Source organism: Sus scrofa, chromosome 2, assembly GCF_000003025.6.
Source record: "Sus scrofa isolate TJ Tabasco breed Duroc chromosome 2, Sscrofa11.1, whole genome shotgun sequence".
Classification (NCBI taxonomy): domain Eukaryota; kingdom Metazoa; phylum Chordata; class Mammalia; order Artiodactyla; family Suidae; genus Sus; species Sus scrofa.
This window is the reverse complement of record NC_010444.4, coordinates 104,991,175-105,014,329: the sequence shown is the minus strand read 5'-3', so window position 1 is coordinate 105,014,329 and position 23,155 is coordinate 104,991,175. Positions and strand designations below refer to the sequence as shown.

Below are 23,155 nucleotides of genomic sequence, written 5' to 3'. Positions count from 1 at the left end.
ATCTAGTGTTGCTGTGGCTCTGGCGTAGGCTGGCAGCAACAGCTCCGATTAGACCCCTAGCCTGGGAACCTCCATATGCCATGGGTGTGGCCCTATGAAGACAAAAAGACAAAAAAAGAAAAAGAGAACAGAAAAATGCAAACAGAAATGAAAAGAAAGCTGAGGCAGCAATACTTATATCAGATAAGAGACTTTAAAACAAGAGAGGAAGGGGGCATTATGTAATGATAAAAGGATTAATCCAACAGGAAGGTATAACAATTGTAAATATATATGTACCCAACATAGGAAGACCTAAATATATAAACAACCATAAAAGGAGAAATTAATAACAGAAAATATGGAAGCAAACTAAGTGTCCATTGACCTATGAATGGATAAAGAAAATGTGGTATATATACATAAAATGGAATAATATTTCATTGTGGATATATACAATATACCATATATATGTGTGTGTGTGTATATATATATATGAAATATCACTCAGCCATAAAAAAAGAATGAAATGTTGCCATTTGCAACACCATGGATGGACTTGGAGGGTATTATGCTAAATGAAATAAGTCTGACAGAGAATGACAAATATTGTATGGTATCACTTGTATATGTAATCTAAAAAACAAAAGCAAATGAATAAACATAACACAACAGACACATACTCATAGATGCAGAGAACTGATGGCTGACAGAGGAAAGTGGGAGTCGTGGGGGGCAGTGAGTGAAATGGGTGAAGGAGATTAAAAGGTACAAAATTCCAGTTACAAAACAAATGAGTCATAGGTATGAAATGTACAGCAGGAGGAATATAGTCAATAATATTGTAATAATTTTGTATGGTAACAGATGGGACGTAACTTACTGTGGAGATCATTTTGTAATGTATAGAATTATAAAATCACCATGTCTGTCTTTGGAACTAACATAGTGTTGCAGGTCAATCCAATTAAAAAGAAAAAGATAACAGGCAGCAGATTCCAAGCATGTGGTCTACAATCCTCACTCCACTGTATACTAGCTCTGTGGTGCTGAAAGTGTATTAAGTTTGACCTTGGCAAAAGGATTTCTATTAGGGAAGACATTTTAACTTTGGTTCGGCAAAAGACTTTGATAGGCCACTTGGAGTAGATAATGAAACTCTTTAGGTACTAGTAATCATACTGCTCCAGGGTCAAATAAAGGGATAGTAAATATTTCTGTAGAAGAACATAAAATATATGTTTTCTGCTCTTGAAAGGCTATGTGTATGGAACATGGTGGTGAGTTCAAGACATGGTGGAGGAGGACAGAGCATTAGAAGTTCTCCAGGGATGGTGTGGCTATATCTAAAGAATAAGAATGCATTGAAGTTCCCATTGTGGCTCAGCAGGTTAAGAACCCAATGGTAACCATGAGGATGTGGGTTCAATCCCTGGCCTCACTCAGAGGGTTAAGGATCTTGGGTTGCCATAAGCTACAGCATAGGTTGCAGATGCGGCATGGATCCAGCATACCTGTGGCTGGCAGCTCTGGTTCGACCCCCAGCCTGGGAACTTTCATATACTGCAAGTGTGGCCCTAATAATGATAATAATGCTTAATGTTCACTATAAAGTTGCTTGTTTACCTGATCTATAATTTTGTTGTGTTCCACAGCCCTCAAACTTCAGGGAATAATACTAAATTCATGCTTATATGAAATTTTTGTTTATTTATGATTTTCATGGAAATAGCAGAGTGAGGCAGTCCATAGACTGAATGACATTATCAGAACGAGTCGAATGAATGAGAGGTGAGCAGAAAATGTACAATCCTTGAGTGTTTATAACAATGCCAAGGGGGACTTCAGATATCTATAGGGATTTGATCCTATTATATTAACGAGGAGATCCCAAGTTAACATGTGGTTATGAAGATGAGGTAGGAGTGGAAGGTAAAGTGATCAAAGCTCTTGGCTGAGTGGGAGGTAGTAAAAGATCAACTTAAGGCAGCCATGAGATCACAATGAAGTGTAACTTGAGAGTATTCCCATGGTCTGATCATCCCTGGACTAATTCTGACCACAAGTATTTGCAGAAGATTCTCGTTATTTGCGGTAGTAGTGTCTCTAAAGTTGCCACGAACAGTGAGTTAATGAATACTGCACTAGGAGAAAACAGGGATAGGTCCCTGCGAGCCTCTGGTCACAACAGTGACGTCTTGTGATTGATCAATACATAACTTGCTTTTATGTGTGTTTGTGTTTAAGGACACCTTATTTAATAGATACAGTCAATTCGTGAACACTGAATTCATGGCCTCCAGCACCATAACTTGGCCTGAAAGAAGCTTATCTAATATATGCATTTCTCCTTTAAAGCACATTAGGCCTTTCTGTGCTGAGCAACGCTAGACAGAACTTTATTACTTTGCTTGGGGATATTTTAAATAGCGAAATGACCAAGAAAAAGCACAAAAAATGTGAAAAATGTGGCACCAAATAGACCACAAAAAGACACTTGTTTATAATGCGAGAGCTAAATCAAGAAGGCAGAATGTTGCCTTGTTCAACCTCAGCTGGGATGTGGCCACTGGATGACTCAAATATTTTATTGCTCCCTGCGTCTGTGAACAACCTCGAGAGCTTAGCGGAGAGTGACTTGGGGGTTACAAATAACTCTTAGCAAGTAGGTGAATTTGAGAGCACAAAATTAATAAACAATGAGGATTGCCTGCATTTTCGTTTTGATAGGTGTCAACCCATGCTTAGGACTTGGCAGTCACAAGTAAAATCTTCAATTCTATTTTTAATATTCCAAGTGAAAAGAAAAAAATAAAACATGATTATATAATTCTTACTTCTCTGCATGGCCACAGAAAATATGACCAGTTTAGCAACTCTTGTAGAGGTTGTGCTTTTGTGCAAAATGTGCATCTATGCCAGAAAATTGATGGAATAAGTTCTTTAAAAAATTTAAGCTCAGAAGTTTATAGCCTATGTGTTCTTTCTAACTATGTAAAAATTGTAGAAAAATTCAGAGTAATTTGATACAATAAAATCAATTTTACACTATACCCCGAAGTCCCAATTTCTTTTTAAATTTTAGTACTTAAAAATCTTATGAAACTACAGTAATTACTAACAGAGTCTATAAAAATTTTCAATTACTAAAGATTCCCCCTCACACCCTCAATTTCAAAGTCAGTCAGTTATCAAACTCAACAACTCAGACTGCATTGATGGGATCAAAAATGTAATATTCACATAAAAAAAGCAATTTAAAGACATCAGTGATAAAAATTTAGTATTAGGTATCTTACTTTAGAGCAAATCACTTTTTTAAACCTTTGGCAATCAGAGTCTACCAACTGGCCTCTGTCTCTCCTTACCTTTTATTGTTCTTGGGCAGTTGAGGTTCTTCCAATATAAAAATTATTTACAGCAAAAGGGGACACTTTTATTTAAAAAAAAAGTATTTATATATGGTATTCCTTAGGGTAAACTATGAGGAAGGATGTAATATAAGGCCTGTGTTTAGAAGGTGTTGGCCTAAGAATAAGTGAGACTGGTAAGCCAAGATAATTGAAGAGCTGTTGCCTTTTAAGGGTTAGAAGTGAAACTCCTAAGTCCTACCATGTGGACTGCTTTTGGAATGTGGTAGTAAACTGAAGAACTTGAAATTTGACTAAAGCTTCAAAAAGCTCAGCATTACAACGATCAGAATTTCTCCATCAGGTATGCAAAGAGAGAACTTGATGGAATGATAGTGGGTAGATGGCTGTGTCTTTCCCTTAGAGGGCAACAGATCTTCTTTTAAGGTTCATGCCTTGATTCTTTTGTCTAGTGGAACCATAAGCTCTTGCTTGGTCTTCCTGTTCTCCAAGGAATGGATGTGTTTAATTTTGTAGTTCCAGGTTTGAGAAAGCATTTTATGACTAGATAATAGATCTCTATTAACTGGACTATTTGAGCTTGATTTGACAAATGTGCCCTTACTGGCACCATGATTGACCTGAATAAATGATAGCACCTACTCCCTGGTCTGCACATGGTAATAAACGTAAGCAGTGGAGGTTTGCTGATGTTAACTGAACTGAACTGGACACATTATATGGATTAAAAAGAAACCATAACCTATTTGTGTTTTTTTTTTTTAATTTCTCACTATTTGGATTATTAGATACTAGAGTGGATGAGCAATGAAGGGCACTAGCTACATGAGCAGGTTTGATACTAACTGATTTAGGACCTTTGACCTGTTGAAAGACAGGACCACATACTGAAGAATTTTTGGAGTCTCCTTTCAATAATATGACTGTATAATCCCATTTTATAGATGGAGATAGAGACAATATGACATGTCTATAAGAAGTTAGCTTAATCAGATAGAAAATATACAAGACATTAACTCCTTTACCTCATTTTTTTACCTAGCTTGTTTGTTTCTAGCTTTATGTGTATTTTTAAGGATTCTGATTGGATCTTGTTCAAACTAACTGGACCAAAAGCCTAGGAGCTTTAAACAAACAGTAAAATACTGGATTTGACTTGGTTAGAAATTGCTTAGAACATTAGTCACACTCATCATTTGACTAAATTGTCTACCTCCCTGCTTTATGTCAATCTCAATTTAGTTGTCAATAAAGAGAAAGCATTTTGCCGTGCAGTTTATTTTCTACTTGCTTGACTTAATGCACTCTGCTTTATCTTTGAAGAATAAGTACAGAAATGTACAATGACTGAAAGGAAAAGAGAAACTTCCAGGCTAGATTCTATACTTCCCTGTGTGAATTAGAAAGAGGGCAAAATTCATTAATGAAGGATTTAATTTCCTAACAGAAGCACCAGAGTTATTGAAGCAATTAATATTGTAAGCAGTCCATTTACTCATATTGTTGACCCTTGTCCTGCCTCAGGACCCTCACCCACACATGGCAAGAAGAGTTTAACTTTCTTGCTTGCAATCACATATGATCTACCTTTCTTGATCTTGCTCGGCATTGATGCATCGTTTCAATTATCTTAGAGAGAGGAAGATCGAGGAAAGGGAGAGACAGAACATACTGTATTACTGATTACTTATGTGATAGATCATATGTTAGAATACTTTAAGTACATTACCATATTTGATATTCCTAAAACCTATAAAGTAGATAATGTTCACATTATATGGTAAGATGTTGAAACTCAAAAAATTTAAATTATTTGCCAAAAATGATACGTCTAGTAAGTAGAGATGGCTGCTAAATCTGGGCTCAAAACAAACTGGAAGCATGGCATAAAGAGGCCTAGAAAAGAAGCACAGTATACAACACTTATGAGGAACTGAACCTCCTTGGAGTCCTTTTAGAAAGTTCAATCACTTCCTTTGCAGAAGCAGATGGGTAGCACAGTTATCTGTGTCTTTGCTCTTTTACTAATACCATTCCCTTCTCACAACAGGATAATTTTTTGTTCATTTAAAGGTCATGTTTTTAAAGCTATTGACCTAGAGTTGTCATCACATTCTTCCTACTTCAAATAGTCTGAGTAGTAAAATAAATATATCTTTACCTTTTTACTGCCAACCAGATTGACTCTTCAAACAAAGGGAAAGAGCTAACTTATGAAAAATAATACACGATACATCATGATATACTTGCCCCCATGATGGAGACTCTCTCCTTAAAATACACATGAATTGGAGTATCTTCATTTCAGAATAAAGTAGTCCATATGAGAGGGTGGGGGTCTAAAAACAGAAAAACAAAACAAAACAAAACCAAGAGTAAGGAACATTGAATATAATGGGCAAGTGGAAAAGGCATAAGGCAGCTGAGTTCAGGAGAGAAAAAAGGGTAAAGAGAAGTAGAATATCCCCCTTTGGACATTTTCCCCAAGACATGCTAAAAGAAAAGGAGCCCAGCAGAGAGGGCTTCTCTAAATATAGAGCCATTCATCCAACCAAAGTTGGTCTTTCTATTTTATGTTTCTCATGATCAAATTTCACGCTACAGGGCTCACACTTCTAGGCTGTGTGGTCAACTGTTCATTGAGCACTCAGGGAGCCAGCCACTGAAGATACAGTGTGGCACTTCATGCAAAAGTGCAAAGGATCATAGAGAAGGATCATAGAGAAATATGGGGCATGAATAGGCCATGAGGGCCATGCAGGCATGGGGATTCGCCTGGGGCCCCAACCACTTTGGAGAACTCATCAACAGTACCAGTAAAGGCAGATGCAGAATGGTCCAGGCAGTGATTGATATCTTTGAAAAGATTGAGGCAGTGAGGCATTCTGAGAAGGTGCATAGGTTTGTGTTCATTAAGCAGGGTTTGCAAAGTCTCTCTGAGGGTCATCTCCTTTCTAACCACCCAGGAAAAGAAAGAACATAGATGAGCATACCTGGGAGATCTTCATGAGATAGTCCTCCAAGGTACACATCACTTCTGCTCATATTCCACTGACTACAATTCACCCATGTGGCCACATTTAATTGCAAGGAAGGTCAGGAAATGTAGTCTATCTGTGTACCTAGAAAAAAGAGGAAAACTCTTTGAGTTTTTGAGAGGCGCCTGGCATATCTGCTATATAAATAAGAGAGTGAGGTCTAGAGAAATTGAATGCCTTCTAAAAGTCACAAAGCTTAAAGTCTGAATTATCCTCATGAAGATGTGGTTCTTGCTTTTTGCTTGCAAAGCTATCTGCAAGTTTGTGGATATGAGCATCCATACTGGAATAAGGTATGGGGTCCATTCAGTTCCAGAATAAGGGCTGACCCATGTGTTTGAAAGGAAAGCACAGCATTTAGAAGATACATTGAATAGACAAAAGCATATCTGACCTCTTCTGGAATCTTAAAAGAAAATATGTAATTATGGGAGAGAGTTAATTCACATCACATTGTAACTGAAGTTAGCAAGAAGTAGTCATTTTAACTAATAAAAAAGAGAAATTCTTGTTTGACATTTTGCTGAACCATTAAACCAAACAAATCAAATCATGGCCCCTCTGTGAGAACAAAGTGTAGGTAGATGCCTTTTTTTTCCCAATCTTTGAAGAAAAACAAGGCATTCTAGCTTAGCAAATGTGATAACATCAATCCAAAATATATAGCCACAAACAAATGTTGTAAGAAAAATATTTCAAATATTACATAAGATAGAGCAAATAGGAATGATCCTGATAGTTCAGAACATTGGCTACACTTCAAAGTTGAGATAAATGGATAATGAGTACTTTATGATATAAACAGATGCGCTAGACACATTTTCTTGCATGCACTTAATAGATGACATATAGATCTGTGACCATCACACAACTCTAGTCCACATTAAGAGGAGGCTACAGCTTAATCAAGCAAGTTATCTGAAGAAACTTTTCAGGAGTAGAGAATATGGTAGCATTTTCTTCTCACTTACGGGAAAGAAGAGGTAGTATAGGGGACACAAATTCATTCCCTTTTCTTCAAGTCAAATGGGGGGGGACTCAAAAAATTATCTAGAACATTAAGCTGTTTGAAAAATGAGGAGATTTGTGCTTATGCTTATCTGGAAAACTGTGAGGGCAAGAATCAGGCTGGTATGTTTCCTTTGTGTGTAAGGCAAGGATTGAGGAGCCAGCTTTTGTACGCTATAATTTTGTGGGAGTCAAACATTAAGAATCTTCTGTGGTGATTGGATTCGGAAGATGTGGTATATATACACAATGGAATACTACTCAGCCATAAAAAAGATGACATAATGCCATTTGCAGCAACATGGATGGAACTAGAGAATCTCAGCCTGAGTGAAATGAGCCAGAAAGACAAAGACAAATACCATATGATATCACTTATAACTGGAATCTAATATCCAGCACAAATGAACATCTCCTCAGAAAAGAAAATCATGGACTTGGAGAAAAGACTTGTGGCTGCCTGATGGGAGGGGGAGGGAGTGGGAGGGATCGGGAGCTTGGGATTATCAGACACAACTTAGAATAGATTTACAAGGAGATCCTGCTGAATAGCATTGAGAACTTTGTCTAGATACTCATGTTGGAACAGAACAAAGGGTGGGAAAAAATGTAATTGTAATGTATACATGTAAGGATAACTGACCCCTTGCTGTACAGTGGGAAAAAAAAAAATAAATAAAAAGGGGGAAGTGCCAAAAAAAAGAGAATCCTCTGTGGGCCAAGCGAGCACATAAAGAAGATGGATATACTTGTATTTTCTCAGGACCCAGCCCAACAGGACTGTGTGTGGCAAGAGAAACCCTGCAGGAGGTCCTAGATCAAAGGAGTGTACTTGACCTTGGAATAGATCTCAGGAACCCACCAATTGACCCCACGCAGATGGGTGGCATCAGATGACTACCTCCACTCCTTGCAGGATGTTCCCAGGTTCCTGATTCTGTTCTGCCAAGCTTTCATTTTTGGCAGCTCCCACATACCTCTCTCCATTTGTCTCTTGGTCTTCTTTCCTTTATCTGTAGGGGTGAACGATGTGGTCAAAATGTAGGAATTCTTCCAGCTGCCTCTGGCACTATTTAACTGCAACAAAACAGATGATTTTCATATAGGATTTTCTAATTTGTTTTCATTAAGTTTTAAAAATTTTATCATTTTTCCCCTTTTCTTATTCAACTTTGCAAAGCATTTTTGCAGTGGGATACAATTATTTTTGGGAAGTCCCTACTTGGGTCTTTCCTCCTTTTTTTTTTTTTTTTTTTTTTTTAAGTGAGAGAAAAACAAATTGGTGATTTAGGGAGTTCTTTTGGCTTCTGGTATGTTATGATCTATTTATTGTGTGGAAGCGGGTCACAAGTCCAGAAAGATATTCTTTACTCTCTGCTTTGTCATGCTTTCTTCCTCCCTAGAAGATATCCTTCAGATTGTGGGGTATCAATGAAATTTTTTTTTTTTTTTTTTTTTTTTGTCTTTTTGCTATTTCTTGGGCCGCTCCCGCGGCATATGGAGGTTCCCAGGCTAGGGGTCGAATCGGGGCTGTAGCTACTGGCCTACGCCAGAGCCACAGCAACGTGGGATCCGAGCCGCGTCTGCAACCTACACCACAGCTCACGGCAACGCCAGATCGTTAACCCACTGAGCAAGGGCAGGGACCGAACCCGCGACTCATGGTTCCTAGTTGGATTCGTTAACCGCTGCGCCACGACGGGAACTCCTGAAATTTTTTTAAGTGAGATTTTAAAAGTATATCCGTGACTTCCTTCTTCTCAGTACCACTTGAAGGAAAAGAAGGGAGATACCATTCCTAGGGTCCTTTACTTTCTTAAATATAATAGAGATGATCATTAAGATAGATATTTTTAGATTTATAACAGCATTTGTAAACAATTAACCCACACTCAGTTTAGCTGCAAAATAAATTCAATAAAAATTCAATCATTTTCTTGTCCTTTTAAGATCAGTAGATGTGAATAGAGCCATTTAACTCTGAAGTAATTTAACTTGAATTAAATTTGCCACTCTACATAATAACGTGAAGACTATTCACAGAATTAAAATGTTCTTTTCAGAAAATGCAATTTGTACATTTGCACATTAAAAATAAAAAAGATTCTTGTTGAGCTCTGGTGAATATACCAGCTGAAAAAAAGAAAACAAAACAAAAGAAACACAAGCTAACTAAACACCTTTTCTTCTTTTTGAAATGTTCTCTTTGGAAAGGAAAGCTAGATATTTAAGAATTTCTCCTCCTTTAGTTTTTTTTTTTTGTTGTTGTTGTTGTTTTTAGCAATGTATCATAAAAGAATATGGAGATTGTATTCTCTGTACAACTTGAAAATAAACGAGTGATTTATACACTTTTTTTAGGAAGACCAGTAGGAAGAGAGAACCAGTTTCAACTGATTTTTAAACTCTTTATACATCTATGGACATACAGGACAGAACCACTGCACTTTATAATTTCTGGAAGCACCATTCACATCAAAGTGAATGTTGTTCCATGAAGTTGTAGCATTGTGTAGTATGCAGTCCAAGTCACATGGCTATACGTGGAGGTTGTGCTTTAGAATCTCTTTTACATTAACAATAATGATAACAACAACAATAAGAAGAAAAGGATAATTCTTCTCATGTCCAGTAAATTTTAGCTTATCCTCACTGAAGTATAAACAAATTAGGTAGGAAATCTCAAAAGGAAGGACTGCACCTCAACAGGGAAAGCTGTTGGGAGGGCTGGTTGGCTTGAAAAAATAACTGAGGGTGGCAAAGGAGATGTGTGGGCCTGGCATGAGAAGAAACAATACTGCCTGTGCCAAAACAATGACAGCTGGCATTCCATGGGTTTTTGCTATGGATGAGAGTACTCAAAACTGGGCAACTTCAATATTTTCAATTATGGGTGGCAGTCTTAATGGTTAGCTTCTGGTCATTCTTGACCAGATCCTCAATGGATATACATTGTTCATTATTATTTTTAGAACTACTCTTCCTCCATTCACTCTCCACAATTCTGACATTTCATACTGAGACATGGACAAGAATAAATTTTCACCTACAGTTGGCTAGATTGGTTTTTCCTATTCAGCTTTCATGTTGGTATGAGGATGAGGGAAGAAAAAATTTAAACAGACTTGCTTTAATCATTATGAACTGGTGGTGTAAATTCAAAATATAAAATATCAACCTTAAATAAATGACTTAAGATTTTTAATAGAATATAATGTTTTCCATTTGCAAAATGTCCAAGACAAGCAGACTTTGGCTTATGAAAATTTTGTTTGTCTTATTTTTCTTCTGTGGCTCAGACTAAGACCTTGCTAATGGTTAGTTTTTAAAAGTCTTTGCTACTGGACTCTTTTCATAATGTCAATTCTAATGGTTCCTCTCTCTGCAGTGCTTTCTGAGAAAGACAAGTTCAGAATGCAGGGGTAGGCTCACCTTTCATGTACAGTGGGCTCATGTTACTGCCAGTCTTAGCTATATTTCTTCATATGAAAGTTTTATCATACAAAACTTTTTGTTTTACTTGATGATAAATACAAGATAGCCCTTTTGGTTACTGTAGATTTAAACAACACAAATAAAGAAGTATGTTTTCAGTTTCTTTCCCAGGGAAGATGATGCATTTTTATAGAACCGACCACATTTATTCTTTAGGTGTATTTCTCTGTTACCAGTAGGATGTGTTTTGTGATCACTGGATTCATGTGAGTCTAGATTCCTAGCATTACTCTTAGTATCATTCCTTTTGACAGGTGACCTTAATTCCTTTTGGCCCCTACTACTTTCAGAATTTTGGATTTCCTCTAACTGCCATTCTAGTTCAGTGGTTCCTTTACTTAGAACTTAAGTATGTAACACTTGGCGAATTGGATTATTAGATGAATTATCCATCACTGTCTGTTTCATGGTTTTAAACTATTATGGGTCATTTTTTCTGTCCTGAATCTCAGTCCTAGCCTGTGCCTAGATTTCTCTGTAAGAGTACAATAGTTCACATATTGAGAAACTCACCAGGATTTAATTTTCATGGCAGCCATATAGCTTCCAGTTAGGATCAATTTTTTCCCATCTGTGTTCCTGAAAAGAGAAATGACTATAACTTTCTTACTGGGAACTTCCCCACTGCTTGAGATAAATGTTATAAAAACAAAGACTACCTCCCCCTCGCCCACCAACACCTCCAGCAACACATGCACACAGACTCAACTTCTTTTTGTTAGTTCTCTAGATAGGGAATGATGTAAAATATCCTATAAAAGATGACTGGAAAATCATTAGAAATGATCATTTAGGAAATAAATCAGGCAGGAACAGCGGGGCAACAGTGATTCAGGGAACCAGGAAAAATGTAGGAGGAGAAAAATATTTTGGCCCCAAAGAAAATGAAATAATGCTCATCATAGACAAACAGGAATGATTTCTCCGTTTGATGTTTTTTTAAGGAATTTCAAAATAATTTGCAGGCATACATTAACAATTAGTTCTCTGCACACCCCCATTTTTTGAACGCTGCAATAGAGGCAGATGGATAATGATTGACTTATTAAAAGCACTCAGCACGTCAGCGGTTGGATTTTGTTGAGATCCCTCATTCACTGTAGACCACACTGCTTCTAAAGACCTATGTATAATTCATTTCAGCTTCATCCAAATTAGGAGCTGACATTTTTTGGTAACACAAATCATAGCTTCTTGTCAGTAAAAGAACCCCAGTGTGGGAAACTCAGACTGCTAGGAGGCTGAATATGTTGCTAACTTTGTTGTTTTTATACAGATTTGAGAGAATCTAATAGTTTGCTACCTTTATGTTGGCACATGGATACATATGTTTATTGATGAGGTTGCTTTTTCTTTAACCCAGGTATTTCCTGGGCAGTCAGAAAAGGAGATCATTCTGAGGATTTTTTCTCCTAGGTGGTTCAACATGAATTAACAATAAAAATGCATTAAAAACGCTTTGGTTCAATAATTTTTCAGTAATGATTTTAGAATAATAACTATGAGTCTAGAAAAGAGAATCAGGCTATTTTATTTCAATTTTAAAACATTTTTAGAATTTAAAAAATTTTTTCCTTCTGAGAGTTGTGGGATCTCTCTTCTCTTTCAGTTTCTCCCTGTTGTGAAACTGAATATCTATGATCAAAGACTCAATTTTCTTTCCTTAGTGTGCAGAAGTTGTTGACCTTAAGACAATTTGAGATCAAGCTGAGATATTCACAGATGAAGGGAGGAGAGAAAGATCCAGAGAAGACCGGGTCATACTGGAAGGTGTATTTGAATTTTGATTCCAGACATTAACCAAGACTATCCCTTTATCTTTCTACAACATAAGAAACAAACTTATCATTACATCTTGACATGGAAGAAATTATGCAATGTCCTGGGTACTAAAAATTCTAGCTAGACATGGTCTAGATGCCACATAACTTTATTGTATCATATTTTCTATTTGATATATTTTCTTTGAAGAAATTGGCTGTTTCATTAACCCCCCCTTTCCGCTATAGTATAGCTTTTATGTTATAGCCTGAGAAATATCTATGGTCAAATACTGTTTAAATTTAGGCATCTTTATAGACACTGCTTGATTAATTAAACTTGTTTTTTGCTTGTTTTTTTTTTTTTCTTTTTATGGCCAAACTTGTGGTATATGGAAGTTCCCTGGCTGGGGGTTGAATTGGAGCTGCAGTTGCTGGCCTACACCACAACCACAGCAACACCAGATCTGAGCTGCAGCTGTGACCTACGTGAGAGCTCACAGAAATGCCGAATCCTTAACCCACTGAGCGAGACCAGGAATTGGACCCACATCCTCAGAGAGACAAGATCAGGTTCTTAACCCACTAAGCTGCATGGGAACTCCTAATTACACTTGTTTTAACTTATTACAAAATCCTACCAGTAAAATGGAATTAAAATAGTGCAGGCTTAAGCATTTTTAGTTTTCTGTAATAAGACATAGGCTTTATATAGTTGGAATTTCTAATGAGTAGGAAATTAAAAATGTAACTGGCTTTTATGAGAAAGAGTCAGATCAACAAAGCTGCTACTAGGGAGCTATATTTTAAAAATCACCTTTCAATATTTGTCTTGATCAGGACATGTCCAGTACTTGTCTTCCACATCTTCTATATTTGTCATTCTCTCTAAAATCACTGGTGTTGACAGAGATAACCCTGATAGCCTGGAACATACAAAGTCAAAAGGAATATTAGATGATATTTTCTTGTATTCTATGGACTAAACCAACATGAATATAATTTTAAAGACTTTAAATAAAAATGGTTAAAATGGAAAAAAAGGGAAGGGGTTAGGTTAAGACCAAGATAAAGAATAGAAGCAGCTATCATCATCTACGACCTAAACAGGAGCAAAAACTAGGGTTCAGCATTTGTCAAAATTATTTTTTAACTGTCTAACTTAATATATATGCTGTCATGACAAATAAATAAAATAGGCCTATCTATTTCTTGCAGTGTTATAGAAGTGGTCTAAAATGGTCCCAGGCAACATCAAGAAAAAAAAATCAATTTACTCAAGGCCATCTGTGATATTATTAATATAGTGAGAATTAATTAACATTCAAAATCTATCTTCCTTGTTAGGACTTTTCCCAATAGCCACTGGGAATGCTCCCATTTTTAACATCCAAATATATGTTAAAGGTCATAAGCCAATATCTAGGAGTCAAAATCAAGTGCTATACATTATTTACTGCACTGAAAATTTGAATTAATACTATTTCAAGCTTGAATTAAGACTGGAGCTTAAATATATTTGCTGGTGGTGCAAATTATTGTAGAATCACATTATAATGTAATTATAGCATCTAATTACTCACTAATAGAAGTTAAATGGCTCATATATTTTCAAAGGTGAATGACACTTATAACCTATCTAATCATCCACCATCTCGTCTATCTATCTAGTATTGAGAGTCTGTACACATTCTAATAGTGATACATATATTCTAGTTCAAGAGGATTACGAATGCTATGACAAACCAGTGATTTTTTTTTACCAGTTCTATTTTATGTTTACTCTGTCCTAGGCACTGGACTTAGAATTAGGTATAAAATAAGAAGCAAGCAAAAACAGACAATTAAAAACCAAAAAACTTCACATTCACTCTTGAGAATGTAGTAACAGGGATCTGATGCAAGAGATTAGCTGCAGTTGTCCAGGACATGAATAATTAATCCAAATATCTATATGATTTTTCCCCATTAATTACATAAAAGGATAAGCTATTCTGCTTTAGGCAGTTGAAGAGAAATCCTCCAAATAACCTCCGGATTTAAGTACTATGTTTTTGTGGCCTAAATTAAGCCAAGTAATTCTGATAGTTCAGTAGATACCTAGGAAATTCTGCATAAATTAACTGTTTCCATAATTTTATTAAACACTCCATGGGGAAAGAGATAAGGGTGTGTAGGCAGAGAGAACAGCATCAATTACATCTCAAAATGCTTAACAAAGCAGCATTTTAGCCAGATAATAGTTGATGACTCTTTTTTTCCAAGATGTTTTACATTTCTGAAATATAACTTAGTTATTAACATTGATTTTAAATTACACAGGACAATATGATACATTAATATCAAAGGGAAAGCACTGGCAATTATTTCTGTAGGTCTTCCTTATACTCATAATTAAAGATTTATGAGTCATAATTAAAGTAAAATATAAAATTGCTTACTGGTAGGTCAAGTTGTCATTGCCTTTTGTATTTTACCACAAAAAGTATATTGATCATTTCATAAAATATTTAAAAGTTGAAAGCTTGAAATAATTTTTATTTTGCCAGCATGAACAAATATATCAACCATGAAGATATAGTGATAGTTTCAAATTAAAGAGGTAAATCAAATTAATATGTATTTATTGAAGACCTTTTGTGTATAAGGGAATCTGTGAATTAAGTGCAAATCAGTCCTGGTATTTTACATCGACACAGGGTTTTCGAGTGGCCAGGGATCTAAGATCAATACATTTTTGTTGTGTTATGATGCTTTTCTCTTTGTTATTTGTCTAGGAGGTGTAGCTACCATCAAAATGAGAGGATTCACATCACATGAAAATAACACATACAAAATCAGTATGAAACCAAATACACAATGTAGTGGAAAGAATAAGGAGTTCATTTATACTTTGCATTAAATGATTTTTGTGATGGTAAAATCTGTCCTGTCTCAGTTTCCCCACTTGTAAAATATGGAGTTTGTAATAACTAATGTCTCTGTGATAAATACTCTTTTGTAAATACGGCATGAAGCCAGAAATATAACTGTTATAAGGTCTACCTAAATTTCCTTTATTTGGTCTTAACCCATAAATTATGAATATTAAACTTTTGTCTAAAATTTTCCACATATACTTTTTTATAGTAATCTAAGCAATATAAATTATCTTATTAGACTTTACTAGGAAATACAAACATTTCTTAAAAGGACTAGGCGTTCATATAGCATCTGTACTCAATCTAAGCATTCTATAAGCAAAAATTATACCTGACATTCCGTAATTATTTTGAATAGTTGGTGAACACTGTAGTCAATAAAATCATAATTAAGCAGTAAGAGCATAAAATAGCAGGTAAAGGGGAGAACTGTGCCTTTTATGACTATCCCTGGTGCTACTCATCTTAATTGTTTTTCATCCAGGGGATTGGTGTATCTAAGACCTAATGTATCAGGAGTTCTCAAAGATTTTGAAGAGTGCTAATTTTTATTTCCATGAAGATTTGAAACCTCTTGTCAGGGAATTAAGAAAGAAGATACTAATAAGAAGGGAGCCAGGTGAGAAAGCAGGTAGTGAAATTCTTGATTAGAATAGTATACAAGGTGCCCTTATGGGTTATCTCTCTGATGACTGGTAAATGATATCAGGAATGGCATCTGGCAGGAGGTCAAGTAATCTTCAATATCTGTCGGAGAGGAGTCTGATTTACTTGTTGGAAACTCTTGTCCCATGCCATGGTTATGTTGTGTTTTTGGCAACACCATTTTATTTCTAATGTGAGTATCCTAAATGTGAAAAGAGCTTTGTTGAGCACATTTTCTTAAATAGATATTTTAAAAAAATATAAATCTGGAAAACACCTTATTTTCCTCCTTCCTTCTTTTCTGCCATTTTGCCTCCCCTCCTACTATCATTTATCAGACCCTATACAATCCAAGAAACACTGAGTTCTAAAGCACTCAGAAAGATCTAAAAGATCTAGCAGATGACTCCTATCTTGGAGGGAAAATGGGTATGCAAATACCTTGGCATAGAGCAGGGTACTGTTATTTCCACTAAATGAATGTACAGCACCATGAGGATTCAGAGGTTAGAGGGATTCTTTCTACTTGTAGTGAGCAGGAATCAGTCAATTCTCCAAGGAGTCCTTATTTCTTTTAGTGGACTATGGAATTTAAAAAACAAGATTTGATATGGGATACTGCTGCTTTTCCTAGTACCTTTCAGTGGACAGAGTTAGGAAACAAATGTATGACTATAAATATAAATATAAATATATATATATATATATGCACATTAACACATTTTCATCTCCGTTTTTTATTTTTTAAATTTTATTTATTTATTGCTTAAAAATTTTTTTAATTGTTATTTCCCCAATAAAAATTTTTTTTCTACTCTACATCATGGTGACCCAGTTACACATACATGTACATATATCCGGACAAAACTTTCCTTAAAAAAGACACAGGCACCCGCATGTTCATTGCAGCACTATTTATTGCTTTTTTTTTAGGGCTACACCCATGGCATATAGAGGTTCCCAGGCTAGGGGTCGAATTGGAACTCTAGCTGCTGGCCTACACCACAGCCAAAGCAATGCAGGACTTGAGCCACATCTGTACCCTACACCACAGCTCATGGCAACACTGGATTCCCTGACCCACTGAGGGCAGGGATCGAACCCACATCTTCGTGGATACTAGTCAGATCTGTTTCTGCTGTGCCACAATGGGAACTCCTTCCTCTCTGTTTTTTTTTTTTTTTTTTTTTTTTTTTGTCTTTTTGCTATTTCCTTGGGCGGCTCCCGCAGCACATGGAGATTCCCAGGCTAGGGGTCGAATTGGAGCTGTGTCACTAGCCTACGCCAGAGCCACAGCAACGCGGATCCGAACCGCATCTGCAACCTACACCACAGCTCAGGCAACGCCGGATCGTTAACCCACTGAGCAAGGGCAGGGACCGAACCCGCAAACCTCATGGTTCCTAGTCGGATTCATTAACCACTGCGCCACGACGGAACTCCCTCTCTTGTTTTTTAAATTGATATATATATGTATGTATTTAAGATCACAAGTTTATGTCAATACCTCCAATTCCAATTCTAACTATAGGCTTCATTGTTATTTTATTTTTTGTCTTTTGTCTTTTTAGGGCCGTGCCCGCGGCATGTGGAGGTTTCCAGGCTAGGGGTCTAATCAGAGCTGTAGCCACCCGCCTATACCAGAGCCACAGCAACACAGGATCTGAGCCGTGTCTGCAACCTGCACCACAGCTCACGGCAATGCCGGATCCTTAACCCACTGAGAGAGGCCAGGGATTGGACCTGCAACCTCATGGTTCCTAGTCAGAGTCGTTTACGCTGCACCACGACGAGAACTCTGGCTTTATTCTAAATTTCTCACATTTCTTATTATAACTTTCCCTAACTCTGAGAAACTTGGCTCCCATTATCATTAATATCATTAGGTCAGTTCCCCTTGTTGGTAACCAACTCCCTTGATGGCTCCTGGCCCCTCCTACATGTAGAGGCTTTCCTCAACACACATGTGCCCTGCCGTTCTGTGACCAGCCACCGCATCACACGATGTCCTGCTCACACTGGTCAGGCTCCAACACGTTTCTTTCATCATCTAGTCAGCTGACATGTGGATTGCCTAAAAAATTTTTATTGACTAATGTATCTCAACAGCACAATGTCTGGCGTTTTCACAGAGAAATATATTGTCACAAGAACAGCAGCCTCTTATAATGCTAAAAATATTAGGTTTTATTTCTATGTTAAAATTACAATGTAGGAGTTCCCGTCGTGGCTCAGTGGTTAACGAATCCAACGAGGAACCATGAGGTTGCGGGTTCGGTCCCTGCCCTTGCTCGGTGGGTTAACGATCCGGCATTGCCGTGACCTGTGGTGTAGGTTGCAGATGCAGCTCAGATCCCGCGTTGCTGTGGCTGCTGTGGCTCTGGCGTAGGCCAGTGGCTACAGCTCCAATTCGACCCCTAGCCTGGAGACCTCCATATGCCGTGGAAGCGGCCCAAGAAATAGCAAAAAAAAGACACACACACACAAAAAAATTACAATGTGTTAGTGACAAACTCAAGTCCAGTTGTTTCATTTTGATAATAGAAATGAAGTATGCAAATATATTTTGGATAATGAGGTTTGAAAAGGCCCAGGATCAATGAAGAGGAGGGAAAAGGATTTTCTGTTGGCATTTTAAACTGACTCATTTAATAATTTAATTCTGCCTGGCTTGAAAAAGAAAAATAGACGAGGTGTTTGAAGATACAATGCAAAAGAATACAAAGGACACAGAGAAGAATAAAGAGATTAAAAACAAAATCTGTTTGTTGGTTAATCAAATAAAAAAAAAAAAAAAAAAAAAAAAAAAAAAAAAAACAAAAAAAACAAAAAAAAACAAAATCTGTTTGTTGGTTAATTCATAGTATTTCCTAGCCATGACTTCATATACAAGTAGAAAGAGGAAATAAATGCAAAACATTTTCTTCTTAACCAACTTTGTGGAGTTTAAATATAGGCAAAAATGCTCTGCTACAAAAAAGTAGGAACTCAAGATTTATGGAAAAAATCTTTATATTCCATGTTTATTTAACTAAACTATGACTTGACAGATAAAGCCTAACATAGATTGCAATCACATACTAATAACAATTAATCAGCAACTGCAAACCAGAGCAAGACTGATGTGTGTATGTTATTAGAGGAATGTCAATGGCTTGGAAATAGCCTATAGATTCAAGCCAATTCATTGTGGCCAAAGGATTCTAGAACTGTTGACCTTTAATTGGTGTGCCCCTTTTGCCTAGTTCCTTTCCCTGACAAACTCGGTTTACCTGGAGTATAATACTAGCAATATCCTTTATAATACTGGAACCTGTTCTAACTTGGATGATAAATTATATGGCCATCCTAACTTTAGATAGAATTTGGAGAAAGAAAGCTGAGAAATCTCAGCTCTCATTGTCACTTTGACCCAGAGGAAATAAGGCAATTTCAAGTAAATTCAAAGCCACATAGGTCTAGTTCCTTTCTGTACTACATATGAATGTAAATTGGACTAATCAGCTGCATTTCATACCAGCTGTAACTTCTGGGTGGTCTTCAAAGAAAACCCCATTTAGAGTGTATTTCAATGATGCAAGGGAAATTTCACAGACTGCTAAATTGAGGGTGGGAGGTCTACATTTGAAAGAAGGGGTTTCAATCACTATATTATGGACAGCAGGAGAAAAACTTTTCTAGCTATAGATGTCACCTGAAACTTCAACCACCAGTTACTCACCAATATACTTTGTTCATAGCATTCTACTATTTCCCCATAATATCTAGATAAATTCTGAACACCATGTTATTCAAGGTGGTGTCATGGATTAAAAATGTAATTTAGCACTCCTTGCCACAGTATTCAATGTTGACAAAATATGCTGTCAATGCTGCCTTTTGTGTAATGAAGGGAAAACAAGCTTTAATAGGATTTCATACTTCAGTTGTGTGATTCAATACTAATACAGTATGCTCAGGTGCAAAATTATTAGTAATATAATACTTTCACATTAAGTATTAAGATAGGAATGGGATTTCTGTCTGTCAAGATTAACTGAAAAATTTAAGACTTGATTGTGAAATATAAAATAAAGTTTTAAAGACCACCTTGTCTGATCAAATCCACCAAGAGAAAATTCTGTGTATAAGAATAAGGAATAGTTGATGTAACAACACTTGATCACAAAGACATAGATAAATCTTTAATCCATCTTGGATGAAGTGAGGAAAAATATATGATGAGGTGGTATCAAGATTGGGAGAAGAAAAATAAATTCAAAAGATGAGAGAAAGAAAAATAAATCAAAGCCAGGAAGAAAGGAAATATAGGGGCTGAGAGTCTCCAAACATGAAATACAAAAAGAAGGAAACCAGTAAGAATCTGAAGGCCACTCCTCCAACAAAATGGTTAACATGAAAGTCTACATTTTTTTGCTTACAAAGGACTGACTTTTCAAAAATAATTTTGGAAATAGGCTTTAGGTATTTTTTTTTTTCCATTTGATCATTCCTTGGGGGTCTAGAAAAGCAGGTTATGTGATATACATTTCTTATGGAATAGTGACCTCCTCATTCAGCTTTGCCTACTACTTAAAGCCTGTCACTTTTTCAAGCAATTCAGACTCTTGGAGACAAAGAGTATGGCTGATTTAGGTGTCACTGAACTATCATATTGGCCAAAAGAAGCCATTTTGCTAAATACGAAAAACAACTCTTAGAGGGTATACTCATTTACATTTGGCAAACCAAAAATACGAGCTAACAATACCCTCACTTGGATACGTCATGTCATTCTGTCTCATGGATTTGATTTCTCACAGTGAAGTACTCTCAGAAGCTATACTCAAAGAATGAGGCTGTCTTTGGTGACATTCCTGTTCATGAGCATAGAATCACAGGATTTTAGAGGAGAGGACTCCTAAGATATCCCAATGCCAGAAGGATTTGCCCATATAGTATTCATTCAATTACATCATGAATTGATGATCTCCCAAAGTTTGAGAAAACATGAAAGACCCACTAGTTAGCATATAAGATTGAAGGGTAACAGAATATGCCACCCCCAAGTCTAACTCTTTGGCATATGGATTATTTTGAGCCAAAGGCAGATGTAGTAAACAATCTAAAAACTTGTTTCCCTTTTATAAAGGAAATTTCCGTATGTAAAGGAATCTCCCTCTCTAGTACTAGGAGAAGGAATCTTTTTTTTTTTTTTTTAAGATTTTTATTTTTTCCATTATAGTTGGTTTACAGTGTTCTGTCAATTTTCTGCTATACAGCAAAGTGACCTAGTATGTATATATACATACATATTCTTTTTCTCACATTATTCTCCATCATGTTCCATTACAAGTGACTAGATATAGTTCCCTGTGCTATACACCAGGATCTCATTGCTTATCTACTCCATATGCAATAGTTTGGAGTAATTCCAAGCTCCAGTCCATCCCATTCCCTCCCCATCCCCCTTGGCAACCACAGATCTGTTCTCCAAGTCCATGCACTTCTTTTTTGTGGAAAGGTTCATTTGTGCCATATATTAGATTATAGGAGGAGGAATCTTAACAACTCTTATCAATGGGAAAGACACTGACAAATCTATAAAACAGATCTTATTAAATACTTGTTACCATACTTTTCCTGGTCTTCTTCCCATAACCTTCTTTCTTTGTTCAGAAGCTCAAACTCTTTTCCCTTTGTTTAGCTTCAGATAGCGTATAAGCTCAAGTTCTAACCAGCCCTTTGAGTTACTCCTCCCTATGTGTTCCCATGTATATGTGTGATGCACAAATCAATAAACTTCTGTATGTTTTTCTCTTGTTAATCTGCCTTTTGCCAGCCTAATTCATAGGAACACAACGGAAAACCTCTGATGAGTAGAAGAAAAATAACTTTTTTTCCTTTCCTACAAGATTCACTATTATTTACTTCTCTATACATACGTAACAAAATGTCATCAAAAAGCTTATGATTAATTCTCATCCAAAGGGCAAGATATTTTGCTTGGCAGCAGAATGAAGGTCTTTGCTAAACAGTTACTTTGGCAAGTCTGTGAAGATTATAGATAATAAAGTAGTACAGGTAAAAAGTGATGTATTGAATTGGTTATATTATTATTATTATTATTTTTTTTTTGTCTTTTTGCTATTTCTTGGGCCGCTCCCGCGGCATATGGAGGTTCCCAGGCTAGGGGTTGAATCGGAGCTGTAGCCACTGGCCTATGCCAGAGCCACAGCAACGCGGGATCCGAGGCGCGTCTGCAACCTACACCACAGCTCACAGCAACGCCAGATCGTTAACCCACTGAGCAAGGGCAGGGACAGAACCCGCAACCTCATGGTTCCTCGTTGGATTCGTTAACCACTGCGCTACGACGGGAACTCCTATATTATTTTTAATTGAAGTATAGGTGATTTAGATTTATAATATGTTAATTTCAGATTACAGCATATTGGAAATGATATTATTAAATAATTTGATTTTCCCCAAATACTAATATGCTTAAATATGCCATATTTTGAATATTTAAAGCACATACTTAAAACCCAGATTGGTTCAAAGAAAGGACAGAAAACCTAAACAATTTCAGTATATTTTTTCTTTGCTTAAATTTACAAACCGAAGTCACTTAGTATTTACATACAAACACATATTTTAAGTTTATTTACTCTCTTATGCTTAATAATTGGTGGGAACTATCAGAGACCGAGAAGAACATGGAGGCAAAATAACAAATCTGAGTACAGATGACCTTTTTCTTTCCTCATCCTTTAACCACTGTTTCTTAAAATGTTACCTGAGAATGCTTCTTCATTTGAATTTGTAAAATTTAGAGTCTTGGGGTGCATCGGAACTATGCAATCTTAATGTTTGAGTGGTGGCCATTTATTTTTAAATCTTGCATCAATTCTAACTCCTTAATAATTATTAATATTCCTTTCAGTATCCTCTTATTT

The 23,155-nt window shown here is 36.4% G+C and overlaps 1 long non-coding RNA gene across 2 annotated transcripts in view; it reads right to left on the bottom strand.

Moving 5' to 3' along the window:
* Positions 1,557–23,155, bottom strand: part of LOC102162145 — a 180,029-nt gene continuing 158,430 nt past the window's right edge. For both annotated transcript variants that reach the window (XR_301909.3, XR_002342064.1), the window contains 5 exons: positions 13,469–13,577; positions 11,405–11,470; positions 8,374–8,473; positions 6,344–6,472; positions 1,557–5,689 (listed from right to left, as the gene is read on the bottom strand). This is a non-coding gene — a long non-coding RNA (uncharacterized LOC102162145). The remainder of the gene's footprint in view (positions 5,690–6,343; positions 6,473–8,373; positions 8,474–11,404; positions 11,471–13,468; positions 13,578–23,155) is intronic.